The following is a 16720-nucleotide window of genomic DNA, read 5'->3' as shown; positions in this document are numbered from 1 at the left end:
GTGGTCTGGGAGGGAGTGCAGGCGCGGGGCCTGGACAACAGGCTCAAGGACCTGAATTGGTTGAGCCTCCATAAGTGCTTGCCGGTACGTTCCATCATGTACCGGCATAGTTTGTCGCGATCCTCCACCTGTCCAAGATCTGCTTGTGGCAGGGAGGAGACTGTGCGCCATGCCTTCTGGGACTGTGCCTTTGCCGGACTAGTCTGGGCTAGGGCACGGGTGTTGCTAGGTATGGTTAGGAGCGATTTTTTGCTGACTTGGGCTAGGTTAGAGCGAGGCGTAGGGAGAGCGAGGGGAACGGATAGGGACAGGTTTCTGCTCTGGCTTCTCATGAGTCTCTTTAAAAGGGGGCTGTGGGAAGCCAGGCAGAATTTAGTTAAGACAGGGAGAGATTGGGGGGTGGAAGGGATAGTGAGGAGGGTGGAAGGTGATGTGAGGGGGAGGATGAAGAGGGAGGAGATAAAGTGGGGGCAGCATGCGGCACGGGAGAGGTGGAAGGGGGGATTAGGGCTGGGAGTGTTAGAGTGAGGTTTGTAAGGGGATAGATTAGGGAAGGGAAGATAGGGAAGGGTTAGGTATTGGTTAGGTATGACGGGGAGGGACGATGCTCCCCTGAGGTTTGTTTTTGTTTGGGTGTTTGGTGATTTTGTAAATAGAATGAATGAGAATTATTATTTTGTAAAGTATGAATGGTATTGAGTGTAAATAAATTATTTTTTGTAAAAAAAAAAAAAAAATCTGTTCTTATCAGTTTAATATCTGATACGTCCCCCATCGGGGGACTACATATTAAATGGATTTTTCGAACAGGGAGTCGGAAATGGGGCTTGCTCCGTCCGCTCCACGCATCGACCCGGTATTGCAGTACCTCCGGGAACGGTGCAACACTTTTCTTCCGTTGTCAAGGAAAAATGCAAATTCACAAAGCTCTGTAAACAGCTGGCTAGCTAGCTAGCTGGCTAGCTAGCAGAAGAAGAGAAGGAAAGAAACATTCAAACTGAAAGAAAGGCGAAGCGCTCTTCAATGGGGTCCCCCGTTTCCCGCCATTTTACTTAAAAAAAAAAAAAAAAAAAAAAAAAAGAATTGGGGCCAGGATTGTGTGTGTGTGTCTCTCTCTCTCTCTCTCTCTCTCTCTCTCTCTCTCTCTCTCTCTCTCTCTTCTCTCTCTCTCTCTCTCTCTCGCTCTCTCTCTCTCTCTGTCTCTCTGTGCCTCTGTGTCTGTGACCTTCTTTTTATCCACAGACAGCCCTCGAAAACTTGGAAGAGTGGGTTCCGGGAGCACCCGCGGGAACCCTGCCTAGAGTGCACAGAGTGTGTCTCGGGCCCCGACCTCTTGACTTCCATATGACTCTGGTTTCTCTTCATTACGCACAAGCCTTTCGCCTTTTACTAAAGACTTCCGTGGAGAGGAACACTTACGAGTTCAACGTATTTTTGGAGCGGCTTTGCTTCTTGCAGAGCCCGGTATCTTGTTTCAAGGGAAATTGACAGAGATGGGCCAGGATAGTGACTTAAAGACGCATTAGCGACTTTTTCCAAAAAACACCTGCCTGTTTGTTGCCAGGGAAACGGTGGTTGGTTGGTTGGTTGGTTGGTTGAGTGGGGGTTGGAGGGAGAGAGGAGCTGGCTTTTGCCAACCCACCCGCTGAGGTCTGTCGAGACCCCCGGGGGTCCGGCGGTTTCAGGGTTCCATTTGTGGGTTATCGCTTCTCGGCCTTTTGGCTCAGATCAAGCTTGACACCGAGGTGTCCTAGAGCCCCTGAGCCAAGAGGTCGAAGGAAGGCCGGAGGGAGGAAATTGTTGGTTTCGGTTTCTCTTCATTTAAGAGAGGGAAAAGTGAGAAAAATGGAGAAAAGTGCACAGCACAGGTCGGTTCCGGTGGTCGGTTTGGCAAACACAGTGAGGTTTGCCTGGAGAGAGAAGGAGTTGGAACAGTTCGGGAGGGAGACGTTCGGGAGAAACGTTTTAATGACGACCTTGAAAGTGGAGGTGATGGATGTCTTGTGCCTTCAGGACAATCCGAGGGAGAGTGCTTTCGAGGTGACGTTCCACAAAGATGAGAAGCACGAGGAGGTAATGAAAAGGGCGAGAGAGATGGGCAAGGAGAGACCCCTGTGCCATTACGAGGTGACTAGCCTGGCCAAAACCAATTTCAGGCTGGTCACAGTGAACGTATACAACCCTCATGTGAAAGATGAGGAGGTGAGGGCCTTTCTGGGGAGATACCTGGATGGCGTCTCCTCAGCAAGGCACATAAAGGATTCCTTGGGCTTTTGGAATGGGAGGAGATGCTTCCAGGCTCTCCTCAGAGAGGACCCGAAGGGGATGGATGGCTACCTCCATCCTCCAGCGTTGTTCTCCCTGGGGGCTGACAGGGGGACGTTACACTATGCCCGTCAGCCTCCGTTCTGCGGGCGATGTATGGCCTACGGCCACACACTCGCCTCGTGCAGCACGAGGAGGTGCAGATACTGTGGATCGACTGAGCACGAGGCGAGGGATTGCGCCGAGCCGAAGAAATGCCACGGGTGTGGCTCGGAAGCACACCTGTGGCGGGATTGCCCGGCTCGGCGGAGGTCATACTCGTCTGCAGCTGGGGGGGGAGCGAGAGCGGAGGATGGAGGAAGACGAGGAAGAGAGGAGCCGGAAGATGGGGGTGGAAGGACGGCACAGAAGGAGTCGGAGGGTGGAGGAGAAAAAGAGGAGAAGAGAGCTGGGACAGAGAAAGAGGACGGGATGGAAGAAGAGGTGGTCGGGACAGAAGAAGAGGTGGCCGGGATGGAAGGAGAAGGAGTCGGAATAGAGGTTGGGAAGGAGGTTGAAGGAGAAAAGGAAAAGAAAAAGAAGAAGAAGAAGACTGCGACGAGGATGGAGGAGAGTGAGGAGACGGTGAGAGTGGAGAGCACAGTGGAAAAAACAGCGGAGACGAAGGAGGTGGAGGACAAGATGGAGAAGGAACTGGAAGGGCGATTGGGTGGGGGGGGCAATATAGTGGGGATGAAAAGGATGGAGGAGCTGAGAGAGATGGTGAGGGGTTTGATAGAGAAGGAAAGGAGACTAGCAATGGAAAAGGAAGACACGGTGTGTGACGCAATTTTCCAAAACCCGTTGGAAAATATCCCACCTTGCAAGAGGCCAAAAAAGGTGGTAAGGAGGAAGGGTGGAAAGAAGGGGGCGGGGGCAGAACGGGGGGACGGGGAGGTAGCGGGGCCCTCGTGGGCTCCGTCTCCATCCTCCTTTAAACCCCTCGCTGAGCTTGACCTCCCGGGTATGGCCCAAACCTGGATGATGGAGGGAGAGTCTGACTATTTATTTATGGATGCGATATCCCCGGAGCGGAGTCCGGAAGAGGGGGGGGTGATGGACCTGAGGGTGGGGAATGTGCCGGGTGCTGTTGCTGTGTTCAGGGGAGGGGGGATAGTGGGAGATGGGAGTGATGTAAGGTCACAGTCAGACAAGATAGAGAAGGCGGGCACTGGGTGAGAAATTGCTGTAATATGGTGGTGTATATTGGTAGTTTGAAGGTCATTAAATTATTGTTTGGTTAAAAATAAAAATATTTTAAAAAAAAAAAAATAAAAAATCTGTTCTTATCAGTTTAATATCTGATACGTCCCCCATCGGGGGACTACATATTAAATGGATTTTTCGAACAGGGAGTCGGAAATGGGGCTTGCTCCGTCCGCTCCACGCATCGACCCGGTATTGCAGTACCTCCGGGAACGGTGCAACACTTTTCTTCCGTTGTCAAGGAAAAATGCAAATTCACAAAGCTCTGTAAACAGCTGGCTAGCTAGCTAGCTGGCTAGCTAGCAGAAGAAGAGAAGGAAAGAAACATTCAAACTGAAAGAAAGGCGAAGCGCTCTTCAATGGGGTCCCCCGTTTCCCGCCATTTTACTTAAAAAAAAAAAAAAAAAAAAAAAAAAAAAGAATTGGGGCCAGGATTGTGTGTGTGTGTGTCTCTCTCTCTCTCTCTCTCTCTCTCTCTCTCTCTCTCTCTCTCTCTCTCTCTCTCTCTCTCTCTCTCTCTCTCTCTCTCTCTCTCTCTCTCTCTCTCTCTCTCTCTCTCTCTCTCTCTCTCTGTCTCTCTGTGCCTCTGTGTCTGTGACCTTCTTTTTATCCACAGACAGCCCTCGAAAACTTGGAAGAGTGGGTTCCGGGAGCACCCGCGGGAACCCTGCCTAGAGTGCACAGAGTGTGTCTCGGGCCCCGACCTCTTGACTTCCATATGACTCTGGTTTCTCTTCATTACGCACAAGCCTTTCGCCTTTTACTAAAGACTTCCGTGGAGAGGAACACTTACGAGTTCAACGTATTTTTGGAGCGGCTTTGCTTCTTGCAGAGCCCGGTATCTTGTTTCAAGGGAAATTGACAGAGATGGGCCAGGATAGTGACTTAAAGACGCATTAGCGACTTTTTCCAAAAAACACCTGCCTGTTTGTTGCCAGGGAAACGGTGGTTGGTTGGTTGGTTGGTTGGTTGAGTGGGGGTTGGAGGGAGAGAGGAGCTGGCTTTTGCCAACCCACCCGCTGAGGTCTGTCGAGACCCCCGGGGGTCCGGCGGTTTCAGGGTTCCATTTGTGGGTTATCGCTTCTCGGCCTTTTGGCTCAGATCAAGTGTAGTATCTGTTCTTATCAGTTTAATATCTGATACGTCCCCCATCGGGGGACTACATATTAAATGGATTTTTCGAACAGGGAGTCGGAAATGGGGCTTGCTCCGTCCGCTCCACGCATCGACCCGGTATTGCAGTACCTCCGGGAACGGTGCAACACTTTTCTTCCGTTGTCAAGGAAAAATGCAAATTCACAAAGCTCTGTAAACAGCTGGCTAGCTAGCTAGCTGGCTAGCTAGCAGAAGAAGAGAAGGAAAGAAACATTCAAACTGAAAGAAAGGCGAAGCGCTCTTCAATGGGGTCCCCCGTTTCCCGCCATTTTACTTAAAAAAAAAAAAAAAAAAAAAAAAAAAAAGAATTGGGGCCAGGATTGTGTGTGTGTGTGTCTCTCTCTCTCTCTCTCTCTCTCTCTCTCTCTCTCTCTCTCTCTCTCTCTCTCTCTCTCTCTCTCTCTCTCTCTCTCTCTCTCTCTCTCTCTCTCTCTCTCTCTCTCTCGCTCTCTCTCTCTCTCTGTCTCTCTGTGCCTCTGTGTCTGTGACCTTCTTTTTATCCACAGACAGCCCTCGAAAACTTGGAAGAGTGGGTTCCGGGAGCACCCGCGGGAACCCTGCCTAGAGTGCACAGAGTGTGTCTCGGGCCCCGACCTCTTGACTTCCATATGACTCTGGTTTCTCTTCATTACGCACAAGCCTTTCGCCTTTTACTAAAGACTTCCGTGGAGAGGAACACTTACGAGTTCAACGTATTTTTGGAGCGGCTTTGCTTCTTGCAGAGCCCGGTATCTTGTTTCAAGGGAAATTGACAGAGATGGGCCAGGATAGTGACTTAAAGACGCATTAGCGACTTTTTCCAAAAAACACCTGCCTGTTTGTTGCCAGGGAAACGGTGGTTGGTTGGTTGGTTGGTTGGTTGAGTGGGGGTTGGAGGGAGAGAGGAGCTGGCTTTTGCCAACCCACCCGCTGAGGTCTGTCGAGACCCCCGGGGGTCCGGCGGTTTCAGGGTTCCATTTGTGGGTTATCGCTTCTCGGCCTTTTGGCTCAGTACAAGCTTGACACCGAGGTGTCCTAGAGCCCCTGAGCCAAGAGGTCGAAGGAAGGCCGGAGGGAGGAAATTGTTGGTTTCGGTTTCTCTTCATTTAAGAGAGGGAAAAGTGAGAAAAATGGAGAAAAGTGCACAGCACAGGTCGGTTCCGGTGGTCGGTTTGGCAAACACAGTGAGGTTTGCCTGGAGAGAGAAGGAGTTGGAACAGTTCGGGAGGGAGACGTTCGGGAGAAACGTTTTAATGACGACCTTGAAAGTGGAGGTGATGGATGTCTTGTGCCTTCAGGACAATCCGAGGGAGAGTGCTTTCGAGGTGACGTTCCACAAAGATGAGAAGCACGAGGAGGTAATGAAAAGGGCGAGAGAGATGGGCAAGGAGAGACCCCTGTGCCATTACGAGGTGACTAGCCTGGCCAAAACCAATTTCAGGCTGGTCACAGTGAACGTATACAACCCTCATGTGAAAGATGAGGAGGTGAGGGCCTTTCTGGGGAGATACCTGGATGGCGTCTCCTCAGCAAGGCACATAAAGGATTCCTTGGGCTTTTGGAATGGGAGGAGATGCTTCCAGGCTCTCCTCAGAGAGGACCCGAAGGGGATGGATGGCTACCTCCATCCTCCAGCGTTGTTCTCCCTGGGGGCTGACAGGGGGACGTTACACTATGCCCGTCAGCCTCCGTTCTGCGGGCGATGTATGGCCTACGGCCACACACTCGCCTCGTGCAGCACGAGGAGGTGCAGATACTGTGGATCGACTGAGCACGAGGCGAGGGATTGCGCCGAGCCGAAGAAATGCCACGGGTGTGGCTCGGAAGCACACCTGTGGCGGGATTGCCCGGCTCGGCGGAGGTCATACTCGTCTGCAGCTGGGGGGGGAGCGAGAGCGGAGGATGGAGGAAGACGAGGAAGAGAGGAGCCGGAAGATGGGGGTGGAAGGACGGCACAGAAGGAGTCGGAGGGTGGAGGAGAAAAAGAGGAGAAGAGAGCTGGGACAGAGAAAGAGGACGGGATGGAAGAGAGGAGGACGGGACAGAGGTGGTCGGGACAGAAGAAGAGGTGGCCGGGATGGAAGGAGAAGGAGTCGGAATAGAGGTTGGGAAGGAGGTTGAAGGAGAAAAGGAAAAGAAAAAGAAGAAGAAGAAGACGGCGACGAGGATGGAGGAGAGTGAGGAGACGGTGAGAGTGGAGAGCACAGAGGAAAAAACAGCGGAGACGAAGGAGGTGGAGGACAAGATGGAGAAGGAACTGGAAGGGCGATTGGGTGGGGGGGGCAATATAGTGGGGATGAAAAGGATGGAGGAGTTGAGAGAGATGGTGAGGGGTTTGATAGAGAAGGAAAGGAGACTAGCAAAGGAAAAGGAAGACACGGTGTGTGACGCAATTTTCCAAAACCCGTTGGAAAATATCCCACCTTGCAAGAGGCCAAAAAAGGTGGTAAGGAGGAAGGGTGGAAAGAAGGGGGCGGGGGCAGAACGGGGGGACGGGGAGGTAGCGGGGCCCTCGTGGGCTCCGTCTCCATCCTCCTTTAAACCCCTCGCTGAGCTTGACCTCCCGGGTATGGCCCAAACCTGGATGATGGAGGGAGAGTCTGACTATTTATTTATGGATGCGATATCCCCGGAGCGGAGTCCGGAAGAGGGGGGGGTGATGGACCTGAGGGTGGGGAATGTGCCGGGTGCTGTTGCTGTGTTCAGGGGAGGGGGGATAGTGGGAGATGGGAGTGATGTAAGGTCACAGTCAGACAAGATAGAGAAGGCGGGCACTGGGTGAGAAATTGCTGTAATATGGTGGTGTATATTGGTAGTTTGAAGGTCATTAAAAAAAAAAAAAAAAAAAATCTGTTCTTATCAGTTTAATATCTGATACGTCCCCCATCGGGGGACTACATATTAAATGGATTTTTCGAACAGGGAGTCGGAAATGGGGCTTGCTCCGTCCGCTCCACGCATCGACCCGGTATTGCAGTACCTCCGGGAACGGTGCAACACTTTTCTTCCGTTGTCAAGGAAAAATGCAAATTCACAAAGCTCTGTAAACAGCTGGCTAGCTAGCTAGCTGGCTAGCTAGCAGAAGAAGAGAAGGAAAGAAACATTCAAACTGAAAGAAAGGCGAAGCGCTCTTCAATGGGGTCCCCCGTTTCCCGCCATTTTACTTAAAAAAAAAAAAAAAAAAAAAAAAAAAAAGAATTGGGGCCAGGATTGTGTGTGTGTGTCTCTCTCTCTCTCTCTCTCTCTCTCTCTCTCTCTCTCTCTCTCTCTCTCTCTCTCTCTCTCTCTCTCTCTCTCTCTCTCTCTCTCTCTCTCTCTCTCTCTCTCTCTCTGTCTCTCTGTGCCTCTGTGTCTGTGACCTTCTTTTTATCCACAGACAGCCCTCGAAAACTTGGAAGAGTGGGTTCCGGGAGCACCCGCGGGAACCCTGCCTAGAGTGCACAGAGTGTGTCTCGGGCCCCGACCTCTTGACTTCCATATGACTCTGGTTTCTCTTCATTACGCACAAGCCTTTCGCCTTTTACTAAAGACTTCCGTGGAGAGGAACACTTACGAGTTCAACGTATTTTTGGAGCGGCTTTGCTTCTTGCAGAGCCCGGTATCTTGTTTCAAGGGAAATTGACAGAGATGGGCCAGGATAGTGACTTAAAGACGCATTAGCGACTTTTTCCAAAAAACACCTGCCTGTTTGTTGCCAGGGAAACGGTGGTTGGTTGGTTGGTTGGTTGGTTGAGTGGGGGTTGGAGGGAGAGAGGAGCTGGCTTTTGCCAACCCACCCGCTGAGGTCTGTCGAGACCCCCGGGGGTCCGGCGGTTTCAGGGTTCCATTTGTGGGTTATCGCTTCTCGGCCTTTTGGCTCAGATCAAGTGTAGTATCTGTTCTTATCAGTTTAATATCTGATACGTCCCCCATCGGGGGACTACATATTAAATGGATTTTTCGAACAGGGAGTCGGAAATGGGGCTTGCTCCGTCCGCTCCACGCATCGACCCGGTATTGCAGTACCTCCGGGAACGGTGCAACACTTTTCTTCCGTTGTCAAGGAAAAATGCAAATTCACAAAGCTCTGTAAACAGCTGGCTAGCTAGCTAGCTGGCTAGCTAGCAGAAGAAGAGAAGGAAAGAAACATTCAAACTGAAAGAAAGGCGAAGCGCTCTTCAATGGGGTCCCCCGTTTCCCGCCATTTTACTTAAAAAAAAAAAAAAAAAAAAAAAAAAAAAAGAATTGGGGCCAGGATTGTGTGTGTGTGTGTCTCTCTCTCTCTCTCTCTCTCTCTCTCTCTCTCTCTCTCTCTCTCTCTCTCTCTCTCTCTCTCTCTCTCTCTCTCTCTCTCTCTCTCTCTCTCTCGCTCTCTCTCTCTCTCTGTCTCTCTGTGCCTCTGTGTCTGTGACCTTCTTTTTATCCACAGACAGCCCTCGAAAACTTGGAAGAGTGGGTTCCGGGAGCACCCGCGGGAACCCTGCCTAGAGTGCACAGAGTGTGTCTCGGGCCCCGACCTCTTGACTTCCATATGACTCTGGTTTCTCTTCATTACGCACAAGCCTTTCGCCTTTTACTAAAGACTTCCGTGGAGAGGAACACTTACGAGTTCAACGTATTTTTGGAGCGGCTTTGCTTCTTGCAGAGCCCGGTATCTTGTTTCAAGGGAAATTGACAGAGATGGGCCAGGATAGTGACTTAAAGACGCATTAGCGACTTTTTCCAAAAAACACCTGCCTGTTTGTTGCCAGGGAAACGGTGGTTGGTTGGTTGGTTGGTTGGTTGAGTGGGGGTTGGAGGGAGAGAGGAGCTGGCTTTTGCCAACCCACCCGCTGAGGTCTGTCGAGACCCCCGGGGGTCCGGCGGTTTCAGGGTTCCATTTGTGGGTTATCGCTTCTCGGCCTTTTGGCTCAGATCAAGCTTGGTACCGAGGTGCCCCAGAGCTCGCTGAGTCAAAAGGTCGAAGGTAGGAAGGCGATAGGTTTTGGCAGGTATTTTTGTCTGGCAGTCTATTGGAAAGTTACTTTGGTTTTTGCCTTTTTGGAAAGAGCTATTTGAGGGTGCTTTTTACCTGGTGGAGATGGCACGGGATGCAACATACAAGTCGGTCCCTTGGGCTGGACTTGCCAACACCATACGTTTCGCATGGAAGGGGAAGGAGAGGGAGCCGATCGTAAGGGAGGCCTTTGGCAGGACGCTGCTGATGGGACAGCTTGAAGCTTACGGTTAAGGAAGTGTTATGCCTCCAGGATAATCCTTTGGAGAGGGCATTTGATGTGACTTTGTATACAGAGGAGAAATACGAAGAAATGATGCGGAAGGCAAGAGAATTGGAGACTGAAAGCCCGATGTGTCACTACGTTGTCACAGGCCTGGCGAGGAGTAATTTAAGAGTGGTGACGGTTACAATGTATAACCCACATGTAAAGGACGATGAGGTGAGGGCCTTTCTGGGGAGGTACCTGGACAGCATCTCCTCAGCAAGGTACCAGAAAGATTCCCTTGGCTTTTGGAATGGGAGGAGATGCTTTCAGGTCCTCCTCAGGGAGGACCCAAAAGGATTGGATGGTTACCTCCATCCTCCGGCAATGTTCTCCCTGGGGGCTGACAGGGGGACATTGTTTTATGCCCGTCAGCCTCCGTTCTGCAGGCGGTGTATGGCCTATGGCCATACCCTGGCCTCGTGTAACACCAGGAGATGCAGGTTCTGTGGATCGGAAGAGCACGGGGCCGGGGACTGTGCCGAGCCGAAGAAATGCCACGGGTGTGGCTCGGTAGCGCACCTGTGGCGGGACTGCCCGGCTCGGCGGAGGTCATACGCGTCTGCAGCTGGGGGGGGAGCGAGAGCGGAGGATGGAGGAAGACGAGGAAGAGAGGAGACGGAAGAGGGGGGTGGAAGGACTGAGCAGAAGGAGTCGGAGAAAGGAGAAGAAAAAGAAGAGGAGAGAGCGGAGACAGAAGGAGAGGTGGATGGGATAGTAGGAGAGGAGGCCGGGACAGAAGGAGAGGTGGCCGGGATGGAAGGAGAGATGGACGGGACAGAAGGAGAGGTGGTCGGAATAGAGGAAGGGAAGGAGGTGGAAGGAGAAAAGAAGAAGAAAAAGAAGAAGAATACGGCGACGAGGATGGAGGAGAGGGAGGAGACGGAGAGATCAGAGGAGACAACAGTGGAGAGGAAGGAGGTGGAGGAGATTACGGAGAAGGAACCGGAAGGAGAGGCGGAAGGACGAAGGGGCGTGAAGGATTGGAGAGACAGTGAAGCGGCGAGGGCAAGGGTGGAGGAGTTGAGAGGGATGGTGAGGGAACTGGTAGAGAGAGAATGGGGAAAGGGAAAGGAGAGGGCAAGCACTGTGGGTGTCGCTACAGGGGATGAACCTGTGCTCAATACACCTCCGAGCAAGAGGCAAAAGAAGGTGGTGAGGAGGAGGGGTGGAAAGAAGGGGGGGGGGCACAACGGGGGGATGGGGAGGTAGCGGGGCCCTCGTGGGCTCCGTCTTCTACAACTTTCAAGCCCCTGGCTGATCTGGACCTCCCAGGTATGGCCAATACATGGATGATGGAGGGAGAGACAGGGTTTTTATTTGGGGGTGTGACATCCCCGGTCAGGAGTCCAGAGGAGGGGGCGATGGATTTGAGTGGGGGGAATGTGCCGGGTGTTGTTGCTGTGTTCAGTGGAGGGGAGATGGTGGTTGAGGGGGGTGTTTTAGTGGATTTAGGAGTGGAGGTGGGTTCACAGGCAGCCGGGATGGAGAAGGGGAGCACTGGGTGAGTATTTGTTGTAATATAGGTGGAGTATACGGTAGGTTGTTGGAGTTTGGGTTTTGGATTTTGTTATAGTTTATTGGATTTGAAATGATTAGCTGTATTTGTTGATAGTAGATATTTAAGTTGATGGAATTATGGATGATTATTGTTTGGTTTTTGAAAAGTAATAAATATATATTTTGTAAAAAAAAAAAAATCTGTTCTTATCAGTTTAATATCTGATACGTCCCCCATCGGGGGACTACATATTAAATGGATTTTTCGAACAGGGAGTCGGAAATGGGGCTTGCTCCGTCCGCTCCACGCATCGACCCGGTATTGCAGTACCTCCGGGAACGGTGCAACACTTTTCTTCCGTTGTCAAGGAAAAATGCAAATTCACAAAGCTCTGTAAACAGCTGGCTAGCTAGCTAGCTGGCTAGCTAGCAGAAGAAGAGAAGGAAAGAAACATTCAAACTGAAAGAAAGGCGAAGCGCTCTTCAATGGGGTCCCCCGTTTCCCGCCATTTTACTTAAAAAAAAAAAAAAAAAAAAAAAAAAAAAGAATTGGGGCCAGGATTGTGTGTGTGTGTGTCTCTCTCTCTCTCTCTCTCTCTCTCTCTCTCTCTCTCTCTCTCTCTCTCTCTCTCTCTCTCTCTCTCTCTCTCTCTCTCTCTCTCTCTCTCTCTCTCGCTGTGTCTCTGTGTCTGTGTCTGTGACCTTCTTTTTATCCACAGACAGCCCTCGAAAACTTGGAAGAGTGGGTTCCGGGAGCACCCGCGGGAACCCTGCCTAGAGTGCACAGAGTGTGTCTCGGGCCCCGACCTCTTGACTTCCATATGACTCTGGTTTCTCTTCATTACGCACAAGCCTTTCGCCTTTTACTAAAGACTTCCGTGGAGAGGAACACTTACGAGTTCAACGTATTTTTGGAGCGGCTTTGCTTCTTGCAGAGCCCGGTAATCTTGTTTCAAGAGAAATTGACAGAGATGGGCCAGGATAGTGACTTAAAGACGCATTAGCGACTTTTTCCAAAAAAACACCTGCCTGTCGCCAGGGAAACGGTGGGTGGGTGGGTGGGTGGGTGGGTGGGTGGTTGAGTGAGTGAGTGAGTGGGGGTGGAGGGAGAGAGGAGCTGGCTTTTGCCAACCCACCCGCTGAGGTCTGTCGAGACCCCCGGGGGTCCGGCGGTTTCAGGGTTCCATTTGTGGGTTATCGCTTCTCGGCCTTTCGGCTAGGACCAAGCTTGGTACTGCGGTGCCCCAGAGCTCGCCTAGCTGGAAGCCGACGGCCGGAGGGCGGTAAAGGTGTTGTTATTTAGACGTCCGTTTTGGGGCTTGTCGTTGTTGTTTTTTGGCTTTGCTAAAATTTAATTTATTTTTGTTTGTTTACTCTTCTTCCCTTCTTTTTTGGAAGAGAGAGTGATTAGAGAGGGGTTGAGTGCGTCATCGTCCTTGAGGAGATGGCGCATAATTCGACAAATAGGTCGGTCCCAGGAGTAGGGCTGGCAAATACTCTAAGGTTCTCATGGAAAGAGAAAGAGATGGAGCCCTTTGGACGTGAAGTTTTTGGGAGATCCATTCTGATTGGAGTGCTAAAACTGACGGTGAAGGATGTCTTTTGCCTCCAAGGCAACTCACTGGAGGGAGTTTATGACGTCGCTTTTTACACGGAGTCTAAACATGATGAAATCCTTAAGAAGGTGAAAGAAGTGGAAGATAAAAGACCGATGTGCCATTACGAGACAAAAAGTTTGGCGAAGAATAACTTTAGAGTCGTAACGGTGAACATGTACAATCCCTACGTTAAGGATGAGGAGGTGAGGGCCTTTCTGGGGAGATATATGGACAATGTCTCCTCAGGAAGGCCCCTAAAGGACTCGTTGGGATTTTGGACTGGGAGAAGAGGATTCCAGGCGCTCCTAAGAGAAGATCCTAAAGGACTGGGAGGGTACCTTCATCCCCCAGCTATGTTCTCCCTGGGGGCTGACAGGGGGACGTTGTACTATGCACGTCAGCCCCCATTCTGCAGGCGCTGTATGGCCTACGGACACATCCTGGCCTCGTGCAGCACTAGAAAGTGTAGATTTTGTGGATCGGGGGGGCACGAGGCCAGGGACTGTGACGAGCCGAAGGCTTGCCACGGGTGTGGCTCCACTCAGCACCTGTGGCGCGATTGCCCGGCTCGTCAGCGGTCATACGCGTCTGCAGTTGGAGGGGGAGCAGGAGCGGGGGATGGGGGAAGAAGAGGAGGGGACGGAAGTCCTTTACAGGCACAGAGAGCAGGCCCAGAGGGTAAAAGGAAAGAAGAAGAAAAAGGAGTGACAGCAGGAGGAGAAGGAAAGAAGAAGGAAGCCAAGGGGGTGGAAGAGCGTGAAAGATCAACGGGGGAGGGAGTGGTGGGTGTGGGGGTTCCTGTGGTAGGACCTGTGGAGGGGGAGGGGGTGCCTGTGGCAGGACCTGTGGGGGGGAGGGGGCGCCTGCGGCAGGAACTGGGGAGGGGGTGGAGGGGAGGCGGGAGTGGGGGGACTGTGCGTCGGACCTACTGGTGGAGGAGATGAGGGAACTGGCGGAGGAGCTGGGAGGTGCTGTCTCCCCGCTGCCTCTTGAGCCCCTTATACCTCTTCCACCTATAAAACAAAAGAAGAAAGGGAAGAGGGGGGCAGACGTGACAGATAGGGAGAGGGAGGGGGGTGTGGAAGGGGGGGGAAAGCGAGTGATGGGGTTAAGGAGGAAGTCCCTGTCCTCACTGTTTGTGGAGGCCCCTCAGCACGGGGGGGAGGGTGGATCCCTGGGAGAGGATCAGGGTTTTTTGGCCGAGGGTCCCCAAATCCTCTCAGAGGAGATGGAGTCCCCTAGCCTCAGTTTTGAGGAGTACAGGGAGGAAGCTGGTGGGGAGCCCGGGGTGCAGGGTACTCCTAACCCTAACACCATTCCTGCATCCTGGGCTGGAGGAATGGATGAGGACGGGGAGACGTCGGACGAGGGGAAGATGTCCCTGTCGGGTGTGATGGGCCAGGGGAGCATCAGGTGAGCCTCCTGTTTGTTTGGTGGTAGTTTTTGGGTTTTATTTTCTGAGATAATTGGTATTTTTGTTTTATAATAGAAAATTATGATCATTTTGTTTAGTTTAAATGTAAGGGGTTTAAGAGATTTTGTTAAGAGGAGGGCGGTGTTTAGTTTTTTAGAAGGGGTGGGTTTTGACGTTTGTTTTTTGCAGGAGGTTCACCTGAGGGATGGAGGGGATGTCAAAAGGTTTAGGAGAGAGTGGGATAAGGGTTATTCGTTGTGGGGCATAGGAGGGGTGCACTCAACGGGGGTAGGGATATTGTTTGGGAATAGGGAGATTATTGTTGAGAGCACTTTTTGCGTAGTACAGGGGAGAGTTTTGGGTATAGATATCACATATAGGGATATTAGATATAGGTTATTTGGGGTGTATGGGTCACAGGTGGCGGCAGACAGGAGGGAGATGGTGGACTGTCTGGCGCCCCTGTGTGTCACAAATAGGCACTTAGTGATAGGAGGTGATTTTAATATAGATTTGGGGATAGGGGGAGACAGTAGTGCAGGCGCCATCACCGGGCTAATGGCTTGCCATGGCCTGGTTGATGGTGGCCTGCACACTACTCCGGCAATGGTCGGTCCCACATGGCTTGACTATATTTTTGTATCTGGGTCTTTGGGTCGGTTGTCTGGGCGGCTGTTGCCTGTCTTCTTTTCGGACCATGACGGGGTGCTCCTGCAGGTGGGGTCGCCAGTCTGCCTCTTCGGTAGGGGGTACTGGAAACTAGATCGGGATTTACTGGATGAGCAGGTGTTTGTTAATGCGGTCACAGGGGTGTTTCGGAGGCTTGAAGGCCTCCGGCCCATGTGTGAGGGGGTGTTAGAGTGGTGGGATATAGTAAAGGTAAGGATTAGGGCCTTTATTATAGGATATGGTAAGAGGAAGAAAAGGGAGGAAAGGAGGGAGGTGGATCATATCCAAAGGTTGCTCGAACTTGAGTACGAGGCAGGCAACCTCGGTGGTTCGATTGACTGGGAGAAATCCACTGCCCTGAAGGCGCAGCTCAGGGAGCTGCAGGAGCTGAAGGCTCGAGCTTTCCTGGAGCGTGCACATAGTGGCTTTTTAGAAAATAATGAGACTTGTTCCGCTATGTTCTTTAAGTCAGTTAGGGCAAGGCAGAGTAGGAAGGTAATGCATGGAGTTAGAAAAGAAGATGGTAGTGTAGTAAGTAAACCAGAGGAGATGGTCGGGGTGACAACCGATCATTTCCGAGGTTTATTTAAGGAAAGGGAAATAGATGTAGAGCAGGGAAATGTGTTTTTAGAACACTTGTCCCGGCGGGTGCCGGAGGACATTAGAGACGTGATGGAGGCCCAGATCTCACTAGAAGAGGTTGAGAGCGCTCTTAGGAGGATGGGAAAAGGGAAGGTGCCTGGGATGGATGGGCTGCCGGCGGAGTTTTACCTCAAGTTTTGGGGTATACTTGGACCGGTGGTACTCGAAGTCTTGAAGGCCATCCTCGAGACGGGTGTCCCGGGGGGTTCAATGGTAGTCGGTGTGCTGTCACTTCTTTACAAGAAGGGGGACGCAACCGACCTTGGCAACTGGCGGCCATTGACCATGCTGTGTGTAGACTACAAGTTGCTTGCAAAGGTCTTAGCGGACCGGTTGCGCACAGCACTTCCCTACGTCGTCCATGAGGATCAGACGTGCGGGGTAGAGGGACGCTCAATTAGATGGAACCTTCAGTTGATCAGGGACTCCATCGCCTGGGTTGAAGATAGAGGTCTGCCTTTAATGGTAGCAGCGCTAGATCAGGCGAAAGCCTTTGATCGCGTGAATAGATCCTTTCTATTCAGGGTATTAGGTAGATTAGGATTTGGGGAGAAGTATATAGGATGGATCCGTACATTATATGTCGGAGCGGGGTGTCGAGTAAGCGTAAACGGTCACTTGGGTGACGTTTTTGACCTCTCGTCTGGGGTCAGGCAGGGGTGCCCGCTCTCGGCACTCCTCTTCGTTCTGTACATGGAGCCTCTGGGGGCTGCCATTAGGGCAGACACAGGGGTGGAGGGCTTGTTGATCCCTGGAAGCGGTGGGCTGCGTGTTAAGATGACGCAGTACGCCGACGACACTTCCTTGCTACTATGCAAGGACTCGTGCCTGACAAGGTCCCTTGCCATCATTGGGGATTTCACCCGGGCGTCGGGGGCGGTTCTGAACAATGCAAAGTCTTCCGTTAAGTTTTTCGGAAGATGGCGCGGTAGAACGGATGTGCCCGGGGGGTTATCTCTCTGTGAGGGGGCCCTGAGGATTCTCGGGGTCCATTTTGAGACCTCCGGCTCAGC

General features: G+C 51.9%; 9 non-coding genes and 3 pseudogenes across 9 annotated transcripts; all 12 read left to right on the top strand.

Moving 5' to 3' along the window:
• The first annotated feature begins 709 nt into the window (after positions 1-709).
• On the top strand, positions 710-890 carry LOC139396540 (U2 spliceosomal RNA; annotated as a pseudogene).
• A 455-nt stretch (positions 891-1345) lies between these two features.
• LOC139396572 (U5 spliceosomal RNA) lies at positions 1346-1462 on the top strand. The gene has a single exon (XR_011630779.1). It is a non-coding gene; the product is annotated as a U5 spliceosomal RNA (small nuclear RNA).
• Positions 1463-3556: 2094 nt separating this feature from the next.
• On the top strand, positions 3557-3736 carry LOC139396547 (U2 spliceosomal RNA; annotated as a pseudogene).
• Positions 3737-4229: 493 nt separating this feature from the next.
• On the top strand, positions 4230-4346 carry LOC139396571 (U5 spliceosomal RNA). Its single transcript, XR_011630778.1, has one exon. It is a non-coding gene; the product is annotated as a U5 spliceosomal RNA (small nuclear RNA).
• Positions 4347-4586: 240 nt separating this feature from the next.
• On the top strand, positions 4587-4777 carry LOC139396561 (U2 spliceosomal RNA). Its single transcript, XR_011630769.1, has one exon. It is a non-coding gene; the product is annotated as a U2 spliceosomal RNA (small nuclear RNA).
• A 497-nt stretch (positions 4778-5274) lies between these two features.
• Positions 5275-5391, top strand: LOC139396570 (U5 spliceosomal RNA). The gene has a single exon (XR_011630777.1). It is a non-coding gene; the product is annotated as a U5 spliceosomal RNA (small nuclear RNA).
• Positions 5392-7456: 2065 nt separating this feature from the next.
• On the top strand, positions 7457-7646 carry LOC139396556 (U2 spliceosomal RNA). The gene has a single exon (XR_011630764.1). It is a non-coding gene; the product is annotated as a U2 spliceosomal RNA (small nuclear RNA).
• Positions 7647-8123: 477 nt separating this feature from the next.
• LOC139396569 (U5 spliceosomal RNA) lies at positions 8124-8240 on the top strand. The gene has a single exon (XR_011630776.1). It is a non-coding gene; the product is annotated as a U5 spliceosomal RNA (small nuclear RNA).
• A 240-nt stretch (positions 8241-8480) lies between these two features.
• On the top strand, positions 8481-8671 carry LOC139396550 (U2 spliceosomal RNA). The gene has a single exon (XR_011630761.1). It is a non-coding gene; the product is annotated as a U2 spliceosomal RNA (small nuclear RNA).
• Positions 8672-9155: 484 nt separating this feature from the next.
• LOC139396568 (U5 spliceosomal RNA) lies at positions 9156-9272 on the top strand. Its single transcript, XR_011630775.1, has one exon. It is a non-coding gene; the product is annotated as a U5 spliceosomal RNA (small nuclear RNA).
• A 2288-nt stretch (positions 9273-11560) lies between these two features.
• On the top strand, positions 11561-11737 carry LOC139396551 (U2 spliceosomal RNA; annotated as a pseudogene).
• A 469-nt stretch (positions 11738-12206) lies between these two features.
• Positions 12207-12323, top strand: LOC139396567 (U5 spliceosomal RNA). Its single transcript, XR_011630774.1, has one exon. It is a non-coding gene; the product is annotated as a U5 spliceosomal RNA (small nuclear RNA).
• The last annotated feature ends 4397 nt before the right edge of the window (positions 12324-16720 follow it).

This window comes from Oncorhynchus clarkii, unplaced genomic scaffold (genome assembly GCF_045791955.1).
Source record: "Oncorhynchus clarkii lewisi isolate Uvic-CL-2024 unplaced genomic scaffold, UVic_Ocla_1.0 unplaced_contig_2039_pilon_pilon, whole genome shotgun sequence".
Taxonomy (NCBI): domain Eukaryota; kingdom Metazoa; phylum Chordata; class Actinopteri; order Salmoniformes; family Salmonidae; genus Oncorhynchus; species Oncorhynchus clarkii.
The sequence above is the reverse complement of the archived record's forward strand: the minus strand, read 5'-3'. Positions and strand labels throughout refer to the sequence as shown.